General features: G+C 36.8%; 1 long non-coding RNA gene and 1 other non-coding gene across 2 annotated transcripts; one reads left to right on the top strand and one right to left on the bottom strand.

The window, feature by feature from the left end:
• Positions 1-1504: 1504 nt before the first annotated feature.
• Positions 1505-4241, bottom strand: LOC140876025 (uncharacterized). The gene is made up of 4 exons (XR_012148641.1): positions 3996-4241; positions 2803-2988; positions 2280-2337; positions 1505-1900 (listed from the first exon to the last, which is right to left on the bottom strand). It is a non-coding gene; the product is annotated as an uncharacterized lncRNA (long non-coding RNA).
• Positions 4242-20582: 16341 nt separating this feature from the next.
• Positions 20583-20688, top strand: LOC140876533 (small nucleolar RNA R71). The gene has a single exon (XR_012148838.1). It is a non-coding gene; the product is annotated as a small nucleolar RNA R71 (small nucleolar RNA).
• The last annotated feature ends 1264 nt before the right edge of the window (positions 20689-21952 follow it).

The following is a 21952-nucleotide window of genomic DNA, read 5'->3' as shown; positions in this document are numbered from 1 at the left end:
TTATCTTTGTGAAATCACGAGATTGTTAAAAACCTTTTATAATTATTAACTCTATGTGTTTTTCAAATTTTGAGTACAATCACTCCTGAAAACTCGTACGGGTCGGGGGAGAGAGGATTACATTTGTGGTCCTTTAATTTGTATATTTTCTATTTTTGGTCATGTTAACAATAAATTTGCAGTTTTAATCATGTAACTTGTATTGTTTTTTTATTTTTTTATTTTTAGTTTTGTTAACACTAAATTAGTATTTTAGTCTTGTAACTTACATTTTTTTTTCCACTTTTAGTCTTATTAACACTGCATTTGAAATTTTAGTCATTTAACTTACATATGTTTTTTTTAGTTTTAGTCTTGTTAAAGGTGAGTTTTCACTTTAAGTAATGTAATTTGTAATTTTTCATTTGTGGTAGGTAGTTTATGCCGAAAATGGGATAATTCTCAATTTAGTCCCTCAATTTAAGTCATTTTTCTTGATTTGGTCTATCATTGTTTTATTGACCCAATTTGGTCCTTCGATTTTTACCATCTTTCCACAATAGGTCACTCTGTCCAAATTAACGTTAAATCTAACGAAGATGACCTGCTTAGCTCGGAAAAGCTTCTCCTCTCACCTATTCAACCTGTAAACCCAGCTTCCTCGAATTTTCCTTTCTCTTAAACGCTATGAACCCTAAGTTAGAGTTCCTTCCCTCGAATTTGGCCGCTAAAAAAACGTAGTAATTTAGCTTCCTTCTTTTTGGGTTATTTTTTCAAGTTTTTGGCGAAGAACTGGAAATATTTAAGTTTTCTTGGCTTATTCTTCCTCGGTTTGGTTTTCTTCTTAGCATGTGTTAAAAATTAAAGTTTCTTTTATCTTTTCTTAAAATTGTAGCAATCGCACATTTTTTGTGATCGATTATAAGTTGGTTTTGTTCCTTCTTTCTTATTTTTCCCCCACAAATAATAACCAATGTGATCTATTATTTATTATTAATTGTGACAGATATAGATGATATGAGTGCTTAAACTTTGGTTAAAAAAAAAGACCATAAATCCAAACCAAAGAAACAAAATATCAAACCAAAAATCGAATGTTTTAGATAAGATATAAATTTAAAATAAAAAATTATATAGTTCGATTTCAAATTATATATGTAATAATCGAATCGAAAAAAACAAAATTTTCATTAGATTAATGGTTTTAATTATATTATGCGTGTTATAAGATGATTTTTAATGTAAAAATATTTTGAATAATTTTGAGTTGATTGTTTTTTATTTAATTAATTTAGACTTCAAAAGTTTTATTAAAAACTTATGTAAACCACATTTGAATGTGAAGTGTGAACGTTATATTTGTATATAAATAAAATTCAAGATAAGGGAAACTTGGGGCTGACAAGGGAATGGTTCACCATGCATACTTGATGTTTTGAAACAAATACTTCACCGCTTCAATTGCTAATTGCTAAAAGTCCCATGTATCAGTATTGGCTTTAGAGAATCAAATTACACCGTTTAATTATACATTGATTTAGATATCACATCTCGAATGTTCCTCAATTACCTATTTATATTAGAACGTGAAATACACACATGTTCTAACTTCTAATTATATTAAAAAATAAAAATAAAAATTACTATATTCAAGGATAGGCTATCTCAACTACAATATCAAAATACTCACAAGGTTTAGACATCTCATCGTCCCTCAAGGCTCAAACAACATCGGATCCTAGAGTAAAAACAAACAACCCTCCATATGTGTGTGTACTTATTTTTCACATTGACAAAATAAACCAAAACAGAATGAGTCTTCGATTCTTTCAACATATAACCCTCCATATAACCTGCTTCAACAACCCTCCATATAACCTGCTTCAACAACCCTCCAAAAACAAACAACCCTCCATATAACCTGCTTCAACAGAAACAACACCGCATGAGGTGAGTACAACAAAAGCAACATATTGTCCAACATTCAAGTAAATAAAACATCCTCCAAAATCAACAACAATATTATAACATAATTACATCTCGTCATACCAGTTTTTCGCAAACGAGACTACAATGCTGTTTCTAGTTATTCTTCACCATGCGTGATACGAGAATGCTCACACTATGGCACGCAACACGATGTACAACGCGCATTATTACACACATCCCATCAAAACAATTTACCCACCAATCATCACCATAATTGTTGGCTACTCACTCGCTGGAATGTGGTACATGAAATACTCACCATCATGGCACTATACACCATGATTTAAAATACTCAGAACGTTATTACATACCTGATGAGTGAAAATTGTACCAAGATTTAGTCTCGCCTTGTTGCAGTCCCCGTAGTCTCTACCATGACAGCATCAACCACACAAATAAGATCCATGTTGCTTGCATCAACCAATCAAATGTAAATGATTCACACATTCCCATAATTCGTCAACCCCATTGAACATGATTAAATAATTTATTGTTATTGAGATAATCACAGGCAAGGCCATCCTCGGTCTCCGGGATGTTAGCAGCTGTTTCCAGCTGTCGTTCCCCTTCCAAGGGCAGGTTCTTACGCATTACTCACCCATCCCCGCTAATGGAAACATAACTTCCCCAAATCGTTATTCTTTTGTTACCATTTATTTTTCTTGGATCTAAACAAGTTTGAAAATTCCCACTCACTTTTAATACCAACATTATCATTTCACTACCCAAAAAATAAAGACAAGCGAAACCCTGTTGAAACTGGATTCATACTCATTATGCAATTCGAATTCATATTTGTTCGAGAGTATCACCCAAGGAAATCTTGTATTCTACCTGCTATTATCATCACACGTGCATCTTTGTCGTTGTCCGGATCCAAATCTTTCACAAGACTCTTGTGAAAGATTTGGCGCCGGACAAGAGGCTTCATATCAAGATGTTCACTAACACAAGCCCATATGGCGGCAGCTCCGACAGCCCAACAGAAGTAACGAAAAGGATCCATCTTAGGTTGAGTACCTGAAGTACGTCCAGTGCAAGGAACAAGTACAACTTAAAAACAGTGCAAGGAACAAGTACAACTTAAAAAGATTTACAAAAATTATAATCAGTAGACTACAAATAAATACTAGTGTGAAAGTTGGGGAAGATAATCCGGAAATTCTCAATGGTGGCTACGAATTGTTTGTCGTACGATATCGATGACTACCAAGGTTTGTACCATGTTACACTCATGCTTAATGGGCCAACTGGTTGAGTTTCGCATCTGCTTAGAAGACTTGAAAGATTGTAATTCCTACCTATGGTAATAAAAATTTCGCTCAACTACGGCTTTTGTAGAAATAACTATCACTTTTCTGTGGTGATCGCAAACAATCCCAAAATTCCTATTAATACAAGAATCACAATATTCATGAGGCGTCCGTCCTCTGAAAATCAAATTGGTAATAAAAACACGAGAATACCAGCTCACCACGTCTATAAGAGAATCACAACCGAAAAAGTATTTTTTTACGTTTCTCCATTGTGCGACAACTCTCAACAACCGAAAAAGTATTCAAGCTTCAGCCCATTAAGAATCACCCCTCACATGCTTAACTTGACTCAAAAAAAATCAGCCCTTAGCACAAGCCAAAAACCGAGCCCAACTCTTAACCAATTCACAAGCTAACCTTGGCTCATCCTAAGCACTACTATGTGAGCTACATTCTCACCCACAGTAACTCCTAAGCCACCATCCAAGCAACACAACAACATACAACAATTTGACCAAGCAAGGCACCATATATTTCTGAAATTTTCGAAAATTAAGGGCATCAAGTGAAACATTTTCAAACTCCCAACTCAACTCATTTCCATAAATAAAACATCATAATAGACCAACATAAGCATGAGCATGGCTAATATAAACTGAAATTTTCGAAATAAAATTTCCTAAAAATTTCCAGAAATTCGAAATGCACACAAAAGTACAAACACATGACTTAATAATCTACTTGGGGCCAAGAAGGAAACCATATTCTTGCCTCTATTTCGAAATACTCAAGAAACCCAAAGAAATGAAGATGGAAACAAGCTGGAATCCACGGCCACAGCTAGAAAATCCTCCAAGGTGCGAGCTCCAGTCGGCTATAGTGATGGCGGCGGTCGGCGGCGGCCGGAACTCCAAGGGGAAGAAGACCGATCGATTATTGAGGGAAAGGGGAAGAAAACGATGGATTTGAGAGAATGGGAGAAAAAAACGTGAGTTTAGTGTGTGTTCAAGGTTTTAATTTGTGTGATAGATGTGTATATGTGTATGCATAGGTAGGTGTGAGTTATGATTTTAAAGAGTGCTGCTATCTTTAAAAAGTGTTAATTAACTTAGCAACTTATGGTCCTAATTTAATTGCACCTAAAATGCACAAGTTAGAAAATTTTAATTTAAAATATTAAATTGGATTTTATTAGTTTGGGTTTAAAAATGCTAATTTTCGCAAAAGTTTAAAAATAAATTCTAAAATGCGGAAAACGTGATTTTTGACACCAGAAAAAATTCTAAAATCAACCCTTCAAATAATTTCCTCAATTCTCACAAAATTTAATATTGAAATAAAAATTTAGGAATTAACCGCCGAAGTCCACCATTGACGCAAGTCAGAACCGAAAACACTGAACTCAAGAATTTCATAAACAAGTTAACTGAAAATATTTGAGCAACTAATTATTTAAAGAAATTTAAACACTATCTTAGAATTAAAAATCAATACTTTAAATATTCTGATGTCACAACAACGAGTAAAATATTTAAATAATAAGCAGAGCGATTAAAATAATTTTAAATAAACTAAATCAACGTTTAAAATCATTTTAAATAAATACTCAAGCGAAAATAAAAATCTTTAAAATGATTTGAACAAGTAAAAATGATTTAAACAAATAAGCTAGACATTTAAAATAATTTAAAATAATTAACCGCTAAACTTAGGCGATTTAAAATAAATAAGTTGGACACTCGAAAATATTTAACCAAATAAGCTAAATAGTTAAAATCATTTAAAAGAATAAACTAAGTCATTAAAATCATGTAAGAGAATAAACTAAACAATTAAAATTAATTAAAATCATTTAAATTTGCAAGCCTAAACCTTTAAAATATTAAAACAATTTAAATTGCACAATAAAATCATTTAGACAGATAAACTTAAATAATTAAAAACATTAATTAAATAGTTAGTAAAATAAAATCATTTGAAAAAATAATAAAATATTTTATTAGCACATAATTTCAAATAAAGAATTTAAATCAATTAAACTTCAAAATAATAATCATAATATTTATTTAATTTAATGCATGCGATTTAGTAAATTGAATTTTAGGTGCTACAATTCATTCTCCCCTTAAATGGAATTTCGTCCTCGAAATTTAAACTTACTAACTAGGTCCAGACACATTAGACCAGATCGGCACTAATTACTCTTACCTAGAACCTACACGAGTCGACGCTAATAAGCTTTCGTTGCGCACTCTGATGCTTATCAATACCTACAAAGCAAGGAGCTTACTAACTCCCACTGCAAAAAAAATAAATTTTCAATATCCTATTTATCCCCAAATGATTGTAGCCTAAGAGAAATTTCTAATCATTGTTCCCATGTGACTGTAAGAGTTTTTAATTCGCCACCTAAACTCCTAAAATATCTGATACCTGCCTTAGTTCGATAACCTTAAATCCTAGATCGCAACTTCAATCAATAAATATCCGTAAAACCAATAAATAATTTATGTCGACCTTAATCATAACTTAAAAGCTTCCTACCAAAGAAACTATGCTTAATGTTTAATCACCAGCTAAACTTAACTCATATAATATACAACTCGAGCTCTTAAGAAATTCACAAGTTCACAAAATACTTAGCAACTAAACACTAATCTTTCCTAAATAGGATAGCTAAGGGACTATACAATTCTACCTCGTTAGACCTCTAGATACGAGATGGATCTGACACATACTCCCACAACAATTCTTTATGGCAAGCCCAAACGATAAAACAAATTACCAATCTCCTCAACAATCGTGTAAGGATCGACAAAACGAGTTAATTCCCTTATATTCCCAAATCGGTAATATTACGGAACAATGATACCTTCGAGAACAACTTAATATCCATTTTGAAATTCTAAAGGTCCATGCCACGTATTATTAGTGCTATGCTTAATGATCCTGGACTATGCCCAATCCTTTATTAGTTACTGCAACTCACCACACTTCTAAGGATAATTAAAAATTTCCTTAAACAACGACTCTAGTTCAGTTAACCTTCAAGTGGAAATAATGACTGTTGTGAAAAATGCTCGCAAGCGTACGAGTGTCAAGTTTTAATATAGTGATAAATCAAGTATCGTTCCCACAGAGAGTAAAATGAAAATATTCAGTGCTTGTAATTAAAATAGTCTAAACTTTATCTAGAAAATCAATGATCAAGAATTTTGCAGAAAAATAAAATAATCAATGAGTTATTTAGCAAACACGCACACAACTTTCAAAAATAATCAATCAGAGAAAAATGGTCTAGAGGTTTAGATTTCACCTGGTTTCAACAACAATCAATTATAATTAATTTAATTTCATGAATTCCATTCAATTAATAGTCAAGAACACTTAAGTTTATTATTTCCCTTTCCCGAGCAACAAATAATTTTTATCAACTACAATTCAATTCCAATATCCCTATTAAGAATCTGCTTGCAGTGATCTATTCAAAACAATGTTCTTTTTAAAAGCTCTGTTAAAATTATACACTCTCCCGAGCAATATAAATAATTAATAGTGTATTTTCTATTGGTCCTATTCAAAATCTACTCTCCGGAGTGCCAGATTTCAAATAAATATAACAAATCAATTATTGATCAGATAATTGAAAAGACAATCAATTCTAGAAACACAATTAATCTAGAAGAAACTCAATTCAATAAAATCAAAAATTCATGAAAGCGTCTACACCAGGTTTCATCCGACCTCTAGACTATAAAAATTTAGTTCATAATAAAATTCTGAATAAAAAAATCATGTTAAAAAATCCAGACATATTCAGAATTAAATAAATAAAAGATAAATAAAACAAATCTGTGGATACGATGCCGTGTCCGGTCTATCGATCTTCGTCTTCGTTTTTCAAGTAAAGCACAGATTTCTCCAGAAATCGCATGATCAAATCTCTGATATGTGCATATGTGTTGTGGCGGCTCTCCCCCTTTCTCTAATAAAAAACTCCCTTTTATATTTTACAGATAAAAGCCCATTAAAAAGCCCAAAAAATTATAAAAGTTTCCTTGCCGATAATAATTAAAACCCTGAAATCTCATCGCGCGGGCGATCCAGAAATCTCACGCGGCCGCGCATACGTCTCTGACCTTCATTCTCCAAACTCCAATACATATAGCGCGTTTGCTCTTGTTTCTGCTCTTTAGCGCTTCTTTAAGCGCTAACATTCTCTTCCAAGCCCAATAACTCAAGCCCAATAACTTTTCTCGTTTCTTTTCTTTCTTTTCTTCACAGCTTCCTTTACTCTTTAATTCTTCTTTAATTCTTCTTTCTTCTCTTAAATCTCATTTTTCTCTTCTTTTCCACAACACTTCAATAATTTCCTACAACCACAAAAACAACAAAACTCCGCATAAATCTGCTCGAAACAAATAATTAACAATTAAAATTATATATAAATTAAGTGTATAAAATACACTAATCAAACGATGACGAATGGGGTTTTATCACACGTTTACACGCATGCCATTAGATTTTCAATAAGGCTCAAACAAGGTACTAGGGATACATATATTAATAGGGTAGTTTGAAAGGCTCAAACGATTTCAGAAAAATTGCCTAAATCATTCCTAATCACAGTTATGCTCGTATTTCGTCTCAAAGAGTGTCCGAACTAGTTCTAGACAAGTCTCAATCCACAATTAAATCATACAAATATCAATCAGTGCAGAAAAAATAATCATCAGCAGTTAACGATGATTTTCACAACAAAATTCAGATTTTTGTACCTCAATGTACTCATATACGTGTAGGCTTAAATAAGCAACTAAGGATAAAATTTATTCAATAAAATTCAGGCCCAAAAATTCAAACAATGCCTCAATCATCTCTATGTTTGTATGTTTCAAAAATCAGATTCAAGTATTAATCACAGAGTATGTAAGAAATTGTTCATCTAATTGGTTCCATTTTCTCAAAAATATTTGTCAGATAGGTAGACAGTCATGAATTTCAGTTATAGCACACAATTATTTTTCATCAGCCACGCATTCCATTATTTCTTGACTTTTTTTAAACTCTACTCACATAACACAAATAAACTCAAACAAAATTTTAACTATAAAGCACACAATAAAACTTAACTACTCAACTAAATCAAACAACTAAACAACTAAATCAAACACCGATTCACCCCCTAAACTTAGTGTAGTCATTGTCCCTAATTATTAAAAACAATAAAAATAACAAGGGACTCGTACCTTCGACACCGATCATCAGAACTCGACGTCATCACCATCATCTCCATGTAAAGACGGTGCAACATCAGCAGTATCATCAGGCGACCACTGTGGAGGAGGTGGATAAGGCACAACTGTGGGAAGATAATTCTGGGCGAGAGCTGCAGTGAACTCATGCATGTATGTCATATGTGCTTGCATCATCTTCCACTGCTTCTTCATCTAAGCAAGTACGACCTTAGAATCATCAGGAGCAAAATAATCAGCGGCCGGATGCAACGGTAATGACATAGGCCCTTCCAAATGGGGAGGTGCTGGCTCAAAATGTGGTAGTGACTCAGAGGGCTGTTGTGGTTCAGCTGACTGTTCAGAAGTACTGGCCGCCTTCTTATTCTTATCTCATTTCAATGCACCGGTAATTTTTATAGGACCCCGTATCTCAAGAAGCTGCTCAGTATCATCCCATACAACACCGTCTCTCTGGCAAAGTTCTGTAATCAAAGATGAATGGGGTAGACTGATAGTCGAGGATCCCTTAACAGCAGCAATGATAGAATCTTGAATCACCCTCCCAGCATCATCAGATTTTCCCGTCACAATGCAGTACACAAGAGTAGCCTTAGCCTTCGTCACATTTGATGTAAGCCCAGATGGCAACATCGTGGCAGCTACAAATTCATGCCAATTATTCTCTTCTCGTCGAAGAAAAATAGATGGAAATGTAACAGGCTCTTGCCTTGCATTTTTCTTCCATTCCGTCCCATCATGACACAAAGTTTGAAGTACAAGATCATCGGAAAATGGACCATTTTTGAAAACCTGATACTCATCATCTTCAATGTTTGGCATTCCATAGAGAGTATTTATTGTGCTCCTGTAAAACAACACAAATTTTCATCTGACTCTAACCTTGAAATTCACATCTTTGATCATTAGATTGGCGTAAAACTCACAAACCAAAGATATAACGGCCTTTGACGGACTCTTGACAAATGTTTCCCAACCTCTTATTCTTGCTCCAATTAATGCCGGAGCATCATAATCTTTCTGGCTCATTCCTCTTTCTTTCTGAATTTCCTTCTCCATCAACTCAACATAATAGGACTCGGCCGTGACATTCCAAAAACGATGTCGATCGTATGGGGCAGCAGATGATGAAGAAAGTGCTCCCTTTCCTTTAGTTTTTGGTGGCATTATAACTCAATAATTCAACACAAATCCAATGCCACGATGAATTGATCACACTTTCAAATACAAAACTCAGCAACGTTGAGGACAAGATTTTATCCCAAACAATTCATCAAACACGTGGTATGCACTAGTTCAACGATAACTAAATACACGATCATCAAATCTTCTCAAACCAAAAATATCAAAGAACTCACATACACCATGACAGCATTGCACACTGCTTCAAATTTGGAGAAAAATGTAGCTTATTACCGATTCAAGAAGAAATTTTCACAAACCCTCCACGAAGCTCCTGTTGTTGCAGCGTGAACGAAAGAGAAATCAAAGATGAAATCTGAGATGCTCTACTTGTGATCAAGATAAAATCCCAAGATGTTAGTAATTTGGTGGACTCTAGGATTTTAGAGGTGCAGTCGTGCGATAGAGTGCAAGCGAAAGAGAGAGAATGAATGTAATTAAGAGCCTGCAATGCGATTCGGATCTCTGAAGCGAGTTTATTAGGCGTGAATGGTGCTCCCTTAAGTTGCGCAATTGCGCATATATCTGTGCGGTTTGAGGATCTCGTCTGCGCAAGATATTGCGCATAATAGTTGCGCGTTTGCGCGTGGGTTAAGCGCGGATGGTAAGTCTCGTTAGCGCAAGGTGTTGCGCGGATAAAGAGCGCGATTGCGCATGGGTGGAGCGCATTTGGGGATGGTTGTTTGCGCTTGAGTTTGTGCCAATAAGGATGCGCGATTGCGCTTGTTGTTTGCACGCTTGTTATGCATCAATGCGTAAAGGAGAGGCGGGCGCGGGATGGGTGACGAGAGGGCGCGCACAACCGCCTTTTAAATTTTGCTTTCTTTTTCGTGGTGTTCTTCTTTGGTAAATTTGGTGCTTCCAACTTCACAACCGGCTCAATTAAGAACAATTCTTCGATGGGTGGATTAGGTGCTTTCGTAAATAGATTGAAAATTACTCGTTCGCATTCCAAAACCATCGACAATTCATCCTTCTTCACTTCAATTTTTGTATCCGCCGTAGCCAAAAATGGTCTCCAAAAAATTAGCGGAGTGTTGTGAAATTTCCTCGCAAGAGTACGAGTGTCAAGTTTTAGTATAGTGAAAGAGAGAGTGTCGATCCCACAGGGAGTAAAATGAAAAGATTCAATACTTGTAATTAAAATAGTCTTAATTTTATCTAGAAAATCAAACTTCAAGAGTTTTGCAGAATAAATAAAATAAATAAATAGAAATTATTCAGCTCACACACACACAAATTTTGAGGAATTATCAATCAGAGAAAAATAGTCCAGAGGTTTTGATTTCACTTGGTCTCGACAATATTCAATCCTAATTAATCTATTTTATGAATTTCCTTCGATTAATAACCAAAAACACTTAGATTATTCTATTCCCCTCTCCCGAGCAAAAAATAGAGTGTATCAATTACAATTCGATTTCAATATCCCTATTAAAAATCTAAATGTAGTGATATGTGTAAAATGATGTTCCTTAAAGGTTTTATTAAAGCTATATACTCTCCCGAGCTATATAAACAATTAACAGTGTAGTTCCTATTGATCCTACTCAAAATCCCCTTTCCCGAGCAATGATTCTAAGTAAATGTAACAACTCAATTTATGGCCAATAAATTAAGAAGACATTCAATTCTAGAAACACAATTAATCTATAGAAATTCAATTTATTAAAATCAAAGATTCATGAATATGTCTCAACCAAGCTACGTCAACCTCTAGACTAGAAAAGTTTAGTTCATGCTCGAATTCAATAAAAACCAAACAATGTTTAATATCTCAAACATAATTCAACAATCAAAAGAAAATAAAAAGAAGAAACAAAGCCGTAGTCTTTCTTCCTTGTCCTGTCGAAAAGTCTTCGTCTTCGTTCCAAGCAATCTTCAGTTCTTCAACTCAAAAAACTCACAGAAGTGCTCTCTCAAATATTGTATGTATTGGTGGCTGATACCTCCTCCCTATGACTCCGAAAAATCCATTAAATATGACCTAACAATCGTCCAAAAAAAATACCAAAGATATCCCCAAAGTTTTCATAAACAATCGGACTCTAATATTCCAAACAGACGACGGCGCGGGCGCGCCTAAGACAGGGCGGGCGCCCTCTCAACTCGCAAAACATACTTTTAAAAATTCCTCAACGGCGCGGGCGCGCCTAGGGTCAGCGCGGGCGCGCTCTCAGCTCGACTCTTCATCTTGAACTCTTCAGTAACAGCGCGGGCGCGCCTAAGGATAGGGCGGGCGCGCCTCCAGCTCGAACTCAGCCTTTTTTCTTCACTTTATCAACTCTTGAATTTCCTTGTAAACTTGCATCTTATAAGCTTATTTCCACTTGAACACATCAAAATCCATAACTTCCTACAAACACAAAAACAACAACAATTTCACGCAATATCTACCAATAAATTCCAAAAGTCAAGTAAAACCATATACAAATTAAGTGCACAAAATGCACTTATCAAATTCCCCCAAACTTGAACTTTTGTTCGTCTCGATCAAAACTAACTCAAACTCACTCAATTTCAAGAACAACAACCATCAAGAATGACTATGGATTAATGACCTCAGTATGGAATTTCAAAACAATCAAAATCCAATCATCTCTGCCCTACTAACACTTGAAAAATAAGATATCCAGAAAAGTAATTCAACCTCATAAACTCATAAACTCTGCAACTCACGTTTCAAAATACTCTTCTCTTAACTCAATTCAAACATTCACAAATCATGAGGACTTTCATGGTAGAACAGGATCAAATTCAAGGATATATCATCACAACCACACTCAATTGGTTTAATTCAAAGAACGTAGTGTGTGCGTGTTTCGATCAAGAATTCATAATCATTTAAGTTTCAATCAACAGTCCATAGGCTAAATTCTCGCAACCCCTCTCCACTAGTATATTGGGCAACTGTGACTCGGTCAATAGGACTTAATAAGCTTATAATGCAAGGCCTGGCTCATGGCTACAAATGAATGAAAAGAATTCAAATAAGGAGTAATTCACATTTATGCTCAAACTCTAATGTCAACTCCTTTTCATTCACAACTTCACACTTATTTCCCTTCATTGATTTTTCAATTTTTTTTTTCACAACTTCTTTCAACTCTCTTTTACAACTTTTCCAACCACATTTTTTTATCTTCTACTACCTCTTTTCATCTTTTCAATTCATCCACCACACCATTCCATTTTTCACAAATAAAGCTAGGAGCATACAACATTTTAGCATTCAAATTACTCCATTAAAGGTAGGAAATAGTGTATAAGCTATTCAGGTAGTCAATGTAGGACCTTGAAATAATGACGAATGGGGGTTTAATCACACGTTTACACGCATGCCATTCGATTTTCAATAAAACTCAAACAAGGTACTAGGGATAACATATATAATAGGTAGCTTGAAAGGCTCAAACGAATTCAAAAAAATCGCCTAAATCATTCCTAATCACAGTTTTGCCCGTATTTCGCCTCAAGGGGTGTCCGAACTAGTTCTAGACAAGTCTCAATCCACAATTAAATCATACAACTCTCAATCAGTGCAGCAAGGAATAATCATCAGCAGTAAACGATGATTTTCACAAGTAGTTTCAGAATTATCGTACCTCTAAGTACAAATATGCGTGTAAGCTCAAATGGGCAACTAAGGATACACTTATTCAATCAAATTCAAGGCCCAAAAAAAAAAAAACATCCAAACAATGCCTCAATCATTTTTATGTTTGTCTGTCTCAAGATTCAGATTCAAGCAACATCACAGAATATATAGGAGTTCAATTGTTCACTTGGTTCCGTTTATTTCAAAATTTTGTCAGCTAGGCAGGTATTCATGGACTTCAGTTACAAAACAAAAATTAACATCATTGGCCATCAATCCATTTCATTATGATTTCTCAACATCATTCACCAAAAAAAAAACCACAACTACATAAATTTCTCAAATTTTTCTCATATTCAACCACACACCAACACAACACAACTCCTAAGAACCAAACAACTAAAATAAAAACAAAACAAAACCAAAAACAACTAAATAAAAAACAATAAAATTCAGAATTGACACAACTCCCCCAAACTTAGTGCATTCATTGTCCTCAAGGAATTAAAACAAGAAAGCATAAAGGACATGTACCACAAACGACGATCGTCAGTGGTCATCTCCATCATCAGCAGCATCATCATGGGACGGATCAGAAGGGCCAAAAGTGGGCGGCCACTGTGGATACAGAGGAAATGGATGAGTCGAACTAGCAGCCTGTGGAAACTGATGTCTCAAAGCATCTGTAAAATCCATCATGTAGTCCATAAAGACACTAGTAGTCTGCTGAAATGTCCGAAACTCTTGACGGTATGCTCTCAATTCATCCTCCAGAATAGCAACACGATCGGGCGCAACAGGGGGTGCTTGAGGTCGGGGTGCAGGGCCGCTTCGTGCAGCTGCTCGCTCATTAAAATCTCGCCTCTCAGCGTGAGTTCGGTGCTCAGAAGCCGGTATCATGCGAAAAGGAGTATGACAAGTAATAGGAGCAGTAGCTTTCAACAATTCTTCATTTTGGCCCCACTCAACTCCAGCCGCTTCACAAAGATCAGTGATAAGTGTGGGCAAAGCAAACCCGCCAGTCGTCTTACCTGCCGCCACACCCTGAATAGTTGCTTGACAAATCTGTCCCAAGTCGATTGCTTTGCCCTCCAAAATACAATAAACAAGAATCGCTCGTTCTCGTGTCACCTCATGCTCGTGGTCAGTCGGTTTAAGACGAGCACACACAAAGTTGTACCATAGCTTAGCATCAGGAATTAGCTCGGTCTTCTTCAACTTAGAAGGCTGATGATCACGGCCCATGCGCCATTCCGCGCCCGAAACACAAATACGGCTCAGAATCGCCGCGTAATCCACTTCATTCGCTTGGTACTCCGCATACTCATCGTGAAATACTGGTGGAAGGTTGTACAAGGTGTTAATAGTGTGAGCATCAAAAGGCACCAGCTGGCCTCGGACAAGCACTTTCAACTGCATGTGGTTTACTTTCAAGTTCGCATAAAATTCACGAACGACTGGGACGACTGCATCCTGAGGTGTCTTAACAAAATTTAACCATTGACGTTCATTCACAGCCCTACCAATTGTATGCAAAAACTCATCGTTCCCAAATCCCAATGTCGTGTCAAACCCACGCTCCGGTAATATCGTTTTGCCTAGACAATTTTGATAATGCTGTTCGGCACTCTCATTCCAGAAACGCTGCGGCTCAGGCTCCGGATTAGCATGAGAAGAGGATGCAACAGATTTTTGTTTCTTCTTTGGTGCCATGAATCAAACACGTAGTAGGCACCACACGTCATGCACAAATAACCAATTTACCACAATCACAACTTCCCCAAACTGAAATCTACTCCACAATCCACACACAACAACAACCGCTTCCGCAACAATCCAATAGAATTCACACTTCAAAGATCGATTAATCAATTAATACTTCAAGACCCACGAATCGCACGAGTAGAATTTGCGAAATACTCACCACCCAAAACAAATGTAGAAGTACCAAAAGAATTACTTACTCCATATGAGTCCAAGAAGAGTAGATAATCAAAAGCTTCCCCAATGTACAATCCTCCAAAAAGTAAATGAGGCGTGCCCTGGATAAAAGTGGTTCGATCGTCCCGCGTCAAATAGAGGATGAAAGAAATTAGATTGTGGGGGGTTTGGAGATGACGAGATACACTAGCCGATTATAACAAGAAAAGAGGGGAAGAATTCGTGAGGAGGAAAGTGGACAAGAAATTAGGGAAAAGATTTGGGAGAAAGGAAAGAAAATAGTAGGTTAAATGGAAGAAATCGGTGACGGGGCGGGCGCGCGAGAGGTAAGGGCGGGCGCGCCTACATCTCGTTTTGTGAGATGTGGAATAGCAGGGGCGGGGCGGGCGCGCTGAAGACGAGGCGGGTGCGCCTACGTCTCGAAATTTTTTTTTCAAAAATAAGGTATAGGGACGGCGCGGGCGCGCTGAAGACGGGGCGGGCGCGCCTTGAGCTCGAAAAAAAATCACAAAATCATTGCAGGAGATGCGCGGGCGCGCCTAAGATCAGAGCGGGCGCGCCTTCACCTCGAGATTGGCATCCAAAATACTGAAAAATCAAAGAAAAAAAACAAATTAATTCCAAAACAACAAAATTAACAGTAAAAACTAAAGAATAAAATTAAAACGAGAAAGCAAAGACAAAAACTAAAAAAATTTGGGTTGCCTCCCAAAAAGCGCTTGTTTTAAAGTCATCAGCCCGACGTGCACCAGTCTTTAGTTGGGATCATTAAGCAATGCGCTGGATGCGGGTGGTACTTCATTGCCAAAGTAGTGCTTGACTCTCTGCCCATTGACCTTGAAAACTCTTCCATCCGTACATCGCAATTCAATGGCACCATGTGGATAAACAGTCTCAACGAGAAACGGCCCTGACCATCGCGATTTCAACTTCCCTGGAAATAATTTCAACTGAGAGTTAAATAGCAAAACTCTCTGACCCTTTTCGAATTCCCTATGCACAATGACTTTATCATGCCACTTCTTTGTTTTCTCTTTGTAGATCTTGGCATTCTCATATGCTTCACTCCGGAATTCATCCAATTCATTCAACTGTAGTTTTCGCAACTCTCCGGATGCTTCGAGATCCATGTTTAGCTTTTTGATAGCCCAAAACGCCTTGTGCTCCAACTCCAACGGTAAATGACATGCCTTACCAAAAACCAGCCTGTAGGGAGACATCCCAATGGGTGTTTTGAATGCAGTGCGGTAGGCCCAAATAGCGTCATCTAGCTTGATTGCCCAATCTTTCCAATTTGTCTTAACCGTTTTCTCCAAGATTTGCTTGATTTCCCGGTTAGAGATCTCCTCTTGGCCATTGGTTTGAGGATGGTATGCGCACGCCACCTTATGCCTGACACCATACTTCGTGAGCAAGGTAATAAAAATCTTATTGCAGAAATGCGTACCTTCATCACTGATTATTGCTCGTGGAGTTCCAAACCGCGTGAAGATATTCTTGTGCAAAAATTTAACTACAACACGAGCGTCATTAGTCGAGGTGGCAATGGCTTCCACCCATTTCAAAACGTAATCAACTGCTAACAAAATATAAGTGTACCCAAAAGAAGGGGGAAAGAGACCCATAAAATCAATACCCCACACATCAAATAATTCTACTTCTAAAATATTTGTGAGGGGTAATTCATGCCTTCTTGAAATATTTCCCGTTCTTTGACACTTATCACATGATTTCACCAAGGTATAACTATCTTTAAACAACGTAGGCCAATAAAAACCAGATTGTAATACCTTAGCAGCAGTGCGGGTGGGTCCAAAATGTCCTCCATAGGGGGAGGAGTGGCATTGTTCCAAAATTTCATTTGCCTCTTGCCCCGCCACACATCTCCGAATCACTTGATCGGCACAACATTTGAAAACATAGGGATCATCCCACAAGTAGAACTTAATGTCATGGAAAAACTTCTTCTTTTGATGTCTATTCAACTCTGGAGGCATAGCACCACAAGACAAGAAATTTGCAATATCAGCAAACCATGGAATAAAGGAACTTACCTCAAAGATTTGTTCATCCGGAAACAATTCCTTTATGCTCTCCTCCTCCTTCACGTCTTCTAGCTCCAATCTTGACAAGTGATCAGCAACTTGATTTTCACTACCCTTCTTGTCCTTGATCTCAAAATCAAACTCTTGTAAAAGTAGAATCCACCTTATCAAGCGTGGCTTGGCATCCTTTTTGGCAAACAAGTAGCGAATTGCTGCATGGTCAGTAAAAACAACTACTTTAGTACCAATTAAATATGGACGAAATTTATCAAAAGCAAAGACTACTGCAATCATCTCTTTTTCGGTAGTAGTGTAATTTTGCTATGCGGCATCCATGGTGCAACTGGCGTAATATATAGCTCTGAAAATCTTATCTCTCCTTTGGCCTAATACCGTGCCCACTGCATAGTCACTAGCATCACACATAAGCTCAAAGGGCTCCTTCCAATCTGGCACAATCATGATGGGTGATGTGGTCAATGCCATCTTGATCTTTTCAAAGGCCTGCAAACAATCATCATCAAAAATGAATGTAGAATCTTTTTCAAGTAAATTACACAGGGGTTTTGTGATTTTAGAAAAATCCTTGATGAAACGCCGATAAAATCCTGCATGGCCTAAAAAACTTCTAATGCCCTTGATATTCTTCGGAGGTGGAAGCTTTTCTATTGCAACCACTTTGGCTCGATCCACCTCTAATCCATTGGATGACACTTTATGTCCAAGGACAATGCCCTCTTGAACCATGAAGTGACATTTTTCCCAGTTAAGAACTAAATTCTTTTCTTGGCACCTCTGCAGAACAAGAAACAGATTATGCAAGCAATGATCAAAAGAGGAGCCAAATACTGAAAAGTCATCCATAAACACTTCCATCACATCCTCCACCATATCTGCAAAAATCGCCATCATACACCGCTGAAAAGTTGCAGGTGCATTACATAGTCCAAACGGCATCCTCCTGAAAGCAAACGTGCCATAGGGACACGTAAAAGTAGTCTTCTCCTGATCTTCCGGTGCTATAGAAATTTGATTATAGCCTGAATAACCATCTAAAAAACAGTAATAGCAATAACCAGCAAGTCTATCAAGCATTTGATCAATAAAAGGAAGTGGAAAATGATCTTTACGAGTAGCTTTATTCAAATTCCTATAATCTATACAAACTCGCCAGCCAGTTACTGTACGTGTGGAGATTAACTCATTATTCTCGTTCTTAACCACAGTAATCCCTCCCTTCTTAGGCACCACTTGAACAGGAGATACCCAAATACTGTCAGAAATAGCATAAATTACTCCCGCATTCAACAGCTTTAAAACTTCTTTCTTAACTACCTCTTTCATGGCGGGATTCAACCTTCTCTGATGATCAACATAAGGAGTATACGACTTTTCTATCAAAATTTTATGCATGCAAATTGTTGGACTAATACCCTTAATGTCAGAAATTGACCATCCTAGAGCGGTTTTAAAATTTCTCAGAACTCTTAACAACTTATCTTTTTCTACAGCAGACAAATGCGCAGATATAATAATAGGACAAGTAGAATTTTCACCAAGAAATTCATAACATAAGTGCGCAGGCAATGCTTTCAGATCATGAGTTTCAGGGGATACCTCTGGTGCACTATTTTCCAAAGTTTCAGATTCCTTAGAACTCACCATTTTTTCTTTCGGAGCGCTGTCTAGGAATACTTTTTGTTCATGTAACTCCCAATCTTCTTCCTTCTCAACCATCTCATCCGCCACCAAACATCGTTCGAGCGGATCCGTACTTTCTACACATGAAAAAGAGTTATGAGAATCAATAATTTCAATGCTCTTACATGTACTTACCTTATTTGGGCCCCTCATGGTGTGATAAATATTAAAAATCACCGCTTCACCACCAACTCGAAGTGTGAGTTCTCCCTTGTGTACATCGATCAATGCGCGTGCAGTAGTTAGAAAAGGTCTCCCAAAAATTAAGGGAGTTTCTTCATCTTCATCCATGTCCAAAATCACGAAATCTGCTGGAAATATGAACTTATCGACCTTTACCAAAACATCCTCCACAATACCCCGTGGGTATGTGATACTCCGATCCGTCAGCTGTAATGTGATGGTGGTCGCCCTGACTTCTCCAAGCTCCAAAGTCCTGTAAACAGAAAAAGGCATTAAATTTATACTGGCTCCTAAATCACATAAAACTCTATTTACCTTAGAACCACCAATAAAACAAGGGATAGTAAAACTCCCTGGATCCTTCAACTTTTGTGGCAATTTTTTCTGCAGGATTGCGCTACATTCTTCTGTCAAATTCACCACTTCGTTGTCCTGTAATCTCCTCTTCTTAGACATTACATCTTTGATGAATTTTGCATAATTAGACATTTGTTCCAAGGCATCTGAAAATGGAATATTGATGTGTATCTTCTTGAAGATATCTAAAAACTTGGAAAATTGCTCATCAAGTGCCTTCTTCTTAAACCGCTGTGGATAAGGAAGTTGTGGCTTGTACATCGGTTTAGATTCAGCTTCCTTCTTGGGCTCTTCAACCACAATTTCTTCAGTCACTGGTTCTTCACTTTCTTTGGCTTTGCTCTGCTCTTTCTCTTCTAACTTCTTCCCACTTCTCAACTCAACTGCTTTGCACTGCTCTTTTGGATTCACTTCAGTATTGCTGGAAAACTGTCATCTGTTTTGATCCTTCAAAGCATTTGCAAGCTGTCCAATCTGTGTCTCCATGGATTTCATCATAGCTCCCAAACTACACATGTGTGTCTCCATGCTATCCATTCGAGTTTCAGTCCTCGACATCCGCTTGTTAGATTCAGTAACAAATGTAGACACCACATCCTCCAACGATGCTTTACCTTCCCCTTGATTTGTATTGAATCTCGGAGGGGGTTTCAACACATTCTTGTTGTTGGCATAAGAAAAGTTTTCATGGTTACGTAAACCAGGATGATAAGTATTAGGAGGAGGGTTACCTCAATAGTTTCCATAGCCTCTGGGATTGATATATTGAGCTTCCTCAGGTGGATGAGATTCATCTATGGCAACCGACACACCTGCAGGTTCTGCGATATTCACCTTGTTCAGAGAAGCCACTTGTGTACTCAACACAGATAGCTGTGCAGTAATGGATGTAAGAGGATCCACACTATACACTCCTTTCTTGACTCCCATACGTTCAGATGGCCATTGATAACTATTGATAGTCATCTGTTCCAGCATATCATAAGCCTGAATGGGATCCTTGGCAAATATGATACCTCCAGCAGCAGAGTCCACAGACATTCTTGTAGGCGTATTCAATCCATTGTAGAAAAACTCTATTTCTTCCCAATCTGCAAAATTATGATTAGGACAACGCCTTAACAAATCTTTGTACCTTTCCCATGCCTCGTATAGTTGTTCTGAATCATGCTGTTGAAAGGTACTGATCTCAATCTTCAGCTGGGTTGCCTTGGATGGTGGAAAGAATTTCTCTAAGAATTTCACAGCCATGCCCTCCCAAGTTGTTATGCGTCCAAGTGGCAATGACTGCAGCCAACTCCGTGCCTTATCCCTGAGAGAAAAAGGAAATAAACGTAAGCGTATTGTATCCTCAAAAACACCATTTATTTTAACAGTATCAGTAATCTCTAGAAAAGTGCGCAAGTATAAATGAGGATCAGCTGTGGCAGTTCCATTGAATTGGTTCTGCTGAACCATGTTGATTAAGGCCGGCTTCAACTCGAAGTTGTTGGCATTTATTGTCCCTCTAGCGATTCCAGAATAGTGAGCCTGGATCGTTGACCTGAAATGATCTCTAATTGGCACCAAAGGCAATTCATTGACATCTTCTTCAGCCATGTTTAATTGTTCTTCTCTCCTAGCTTTTCTCAAAGCTCTTGCAGTTCGTTCAATCTCTGGATCAAAGAGCAAAGAATTCGCACTTTGAGATCTTCGCATAAATTTCAATTAAGAACAATAGCAATTTATTAGTACTTAAATTAAAATAAAAAAAACTCTAAATTAAAACTTCGACCAATTGGTAAAAAGATTAAAAAATAATCAAAATTACTCCCCGGCAACGGCACCAAAAACTTGTTGTGAAATTTCCTCGCAAGCATACGAGTGTCAAGTTTTAGTATAGTGAAAGAGAGAGTGTCGATCCCACAGGGAGTAAAATGAAAAGATTCAATACTTGTAATTAAAATAGTCTTAATTTTATCTAGAAAATCAAACTTCAAGAGTTTTGAAGAATAAATAAAATAAATAAATAGAAATTATTCAGCTCACACACACACAAATTTTGAGGAATTATCAATCAGAGAAAAATAGTTCAGAGGTTTTGATTTCACTTGGTCTCGACAATATTCAATCCTAATTAATCTATTTTATGAATTTTCTTCGATTAATAACCAAAAACACTTAGATTATTCTATTCCCATCTCCCGAGCAAGAAATAGAGTGTATCAATTACAATTCGATTTCAATATCCCTATTAAAAATCTAGATGTAGTGATATGTGTAAAATGATGTTCCTTAAAGGTTCTATTAAAGCTATATACTCTCCCGAGCTATATAAACAATTAACAGTGTAGTTCCTATTGATCCTACTCAAAATCCCCTCTCCCGAGCAATGATTCTAAGTAAATATAACAACTCAATTTATGGCCAATAAATTAAGAAGACATTCAATTCTAGAAACACAATTAATCTATAGAAATTCAATTT

This window comes from Henckelia pumila, chromosome 1 (genome assembly GCF_033568475.1).
Source record: "Henckelia pumila isolate YLH828 chromosome 1, ASM3356847v2, whole genome shotgun sequence".
NCBI lineage: Eukaryota > Viridiplantae > Streptophyta > Magnoliopsida > Lamiales > Gesneriaceae > Henckelia > Henckelia pumila.
Note: the sequence above shows the minus strand (reverse complement) of the source record. Positions and strands in the feature narration are given on the sequence as shown.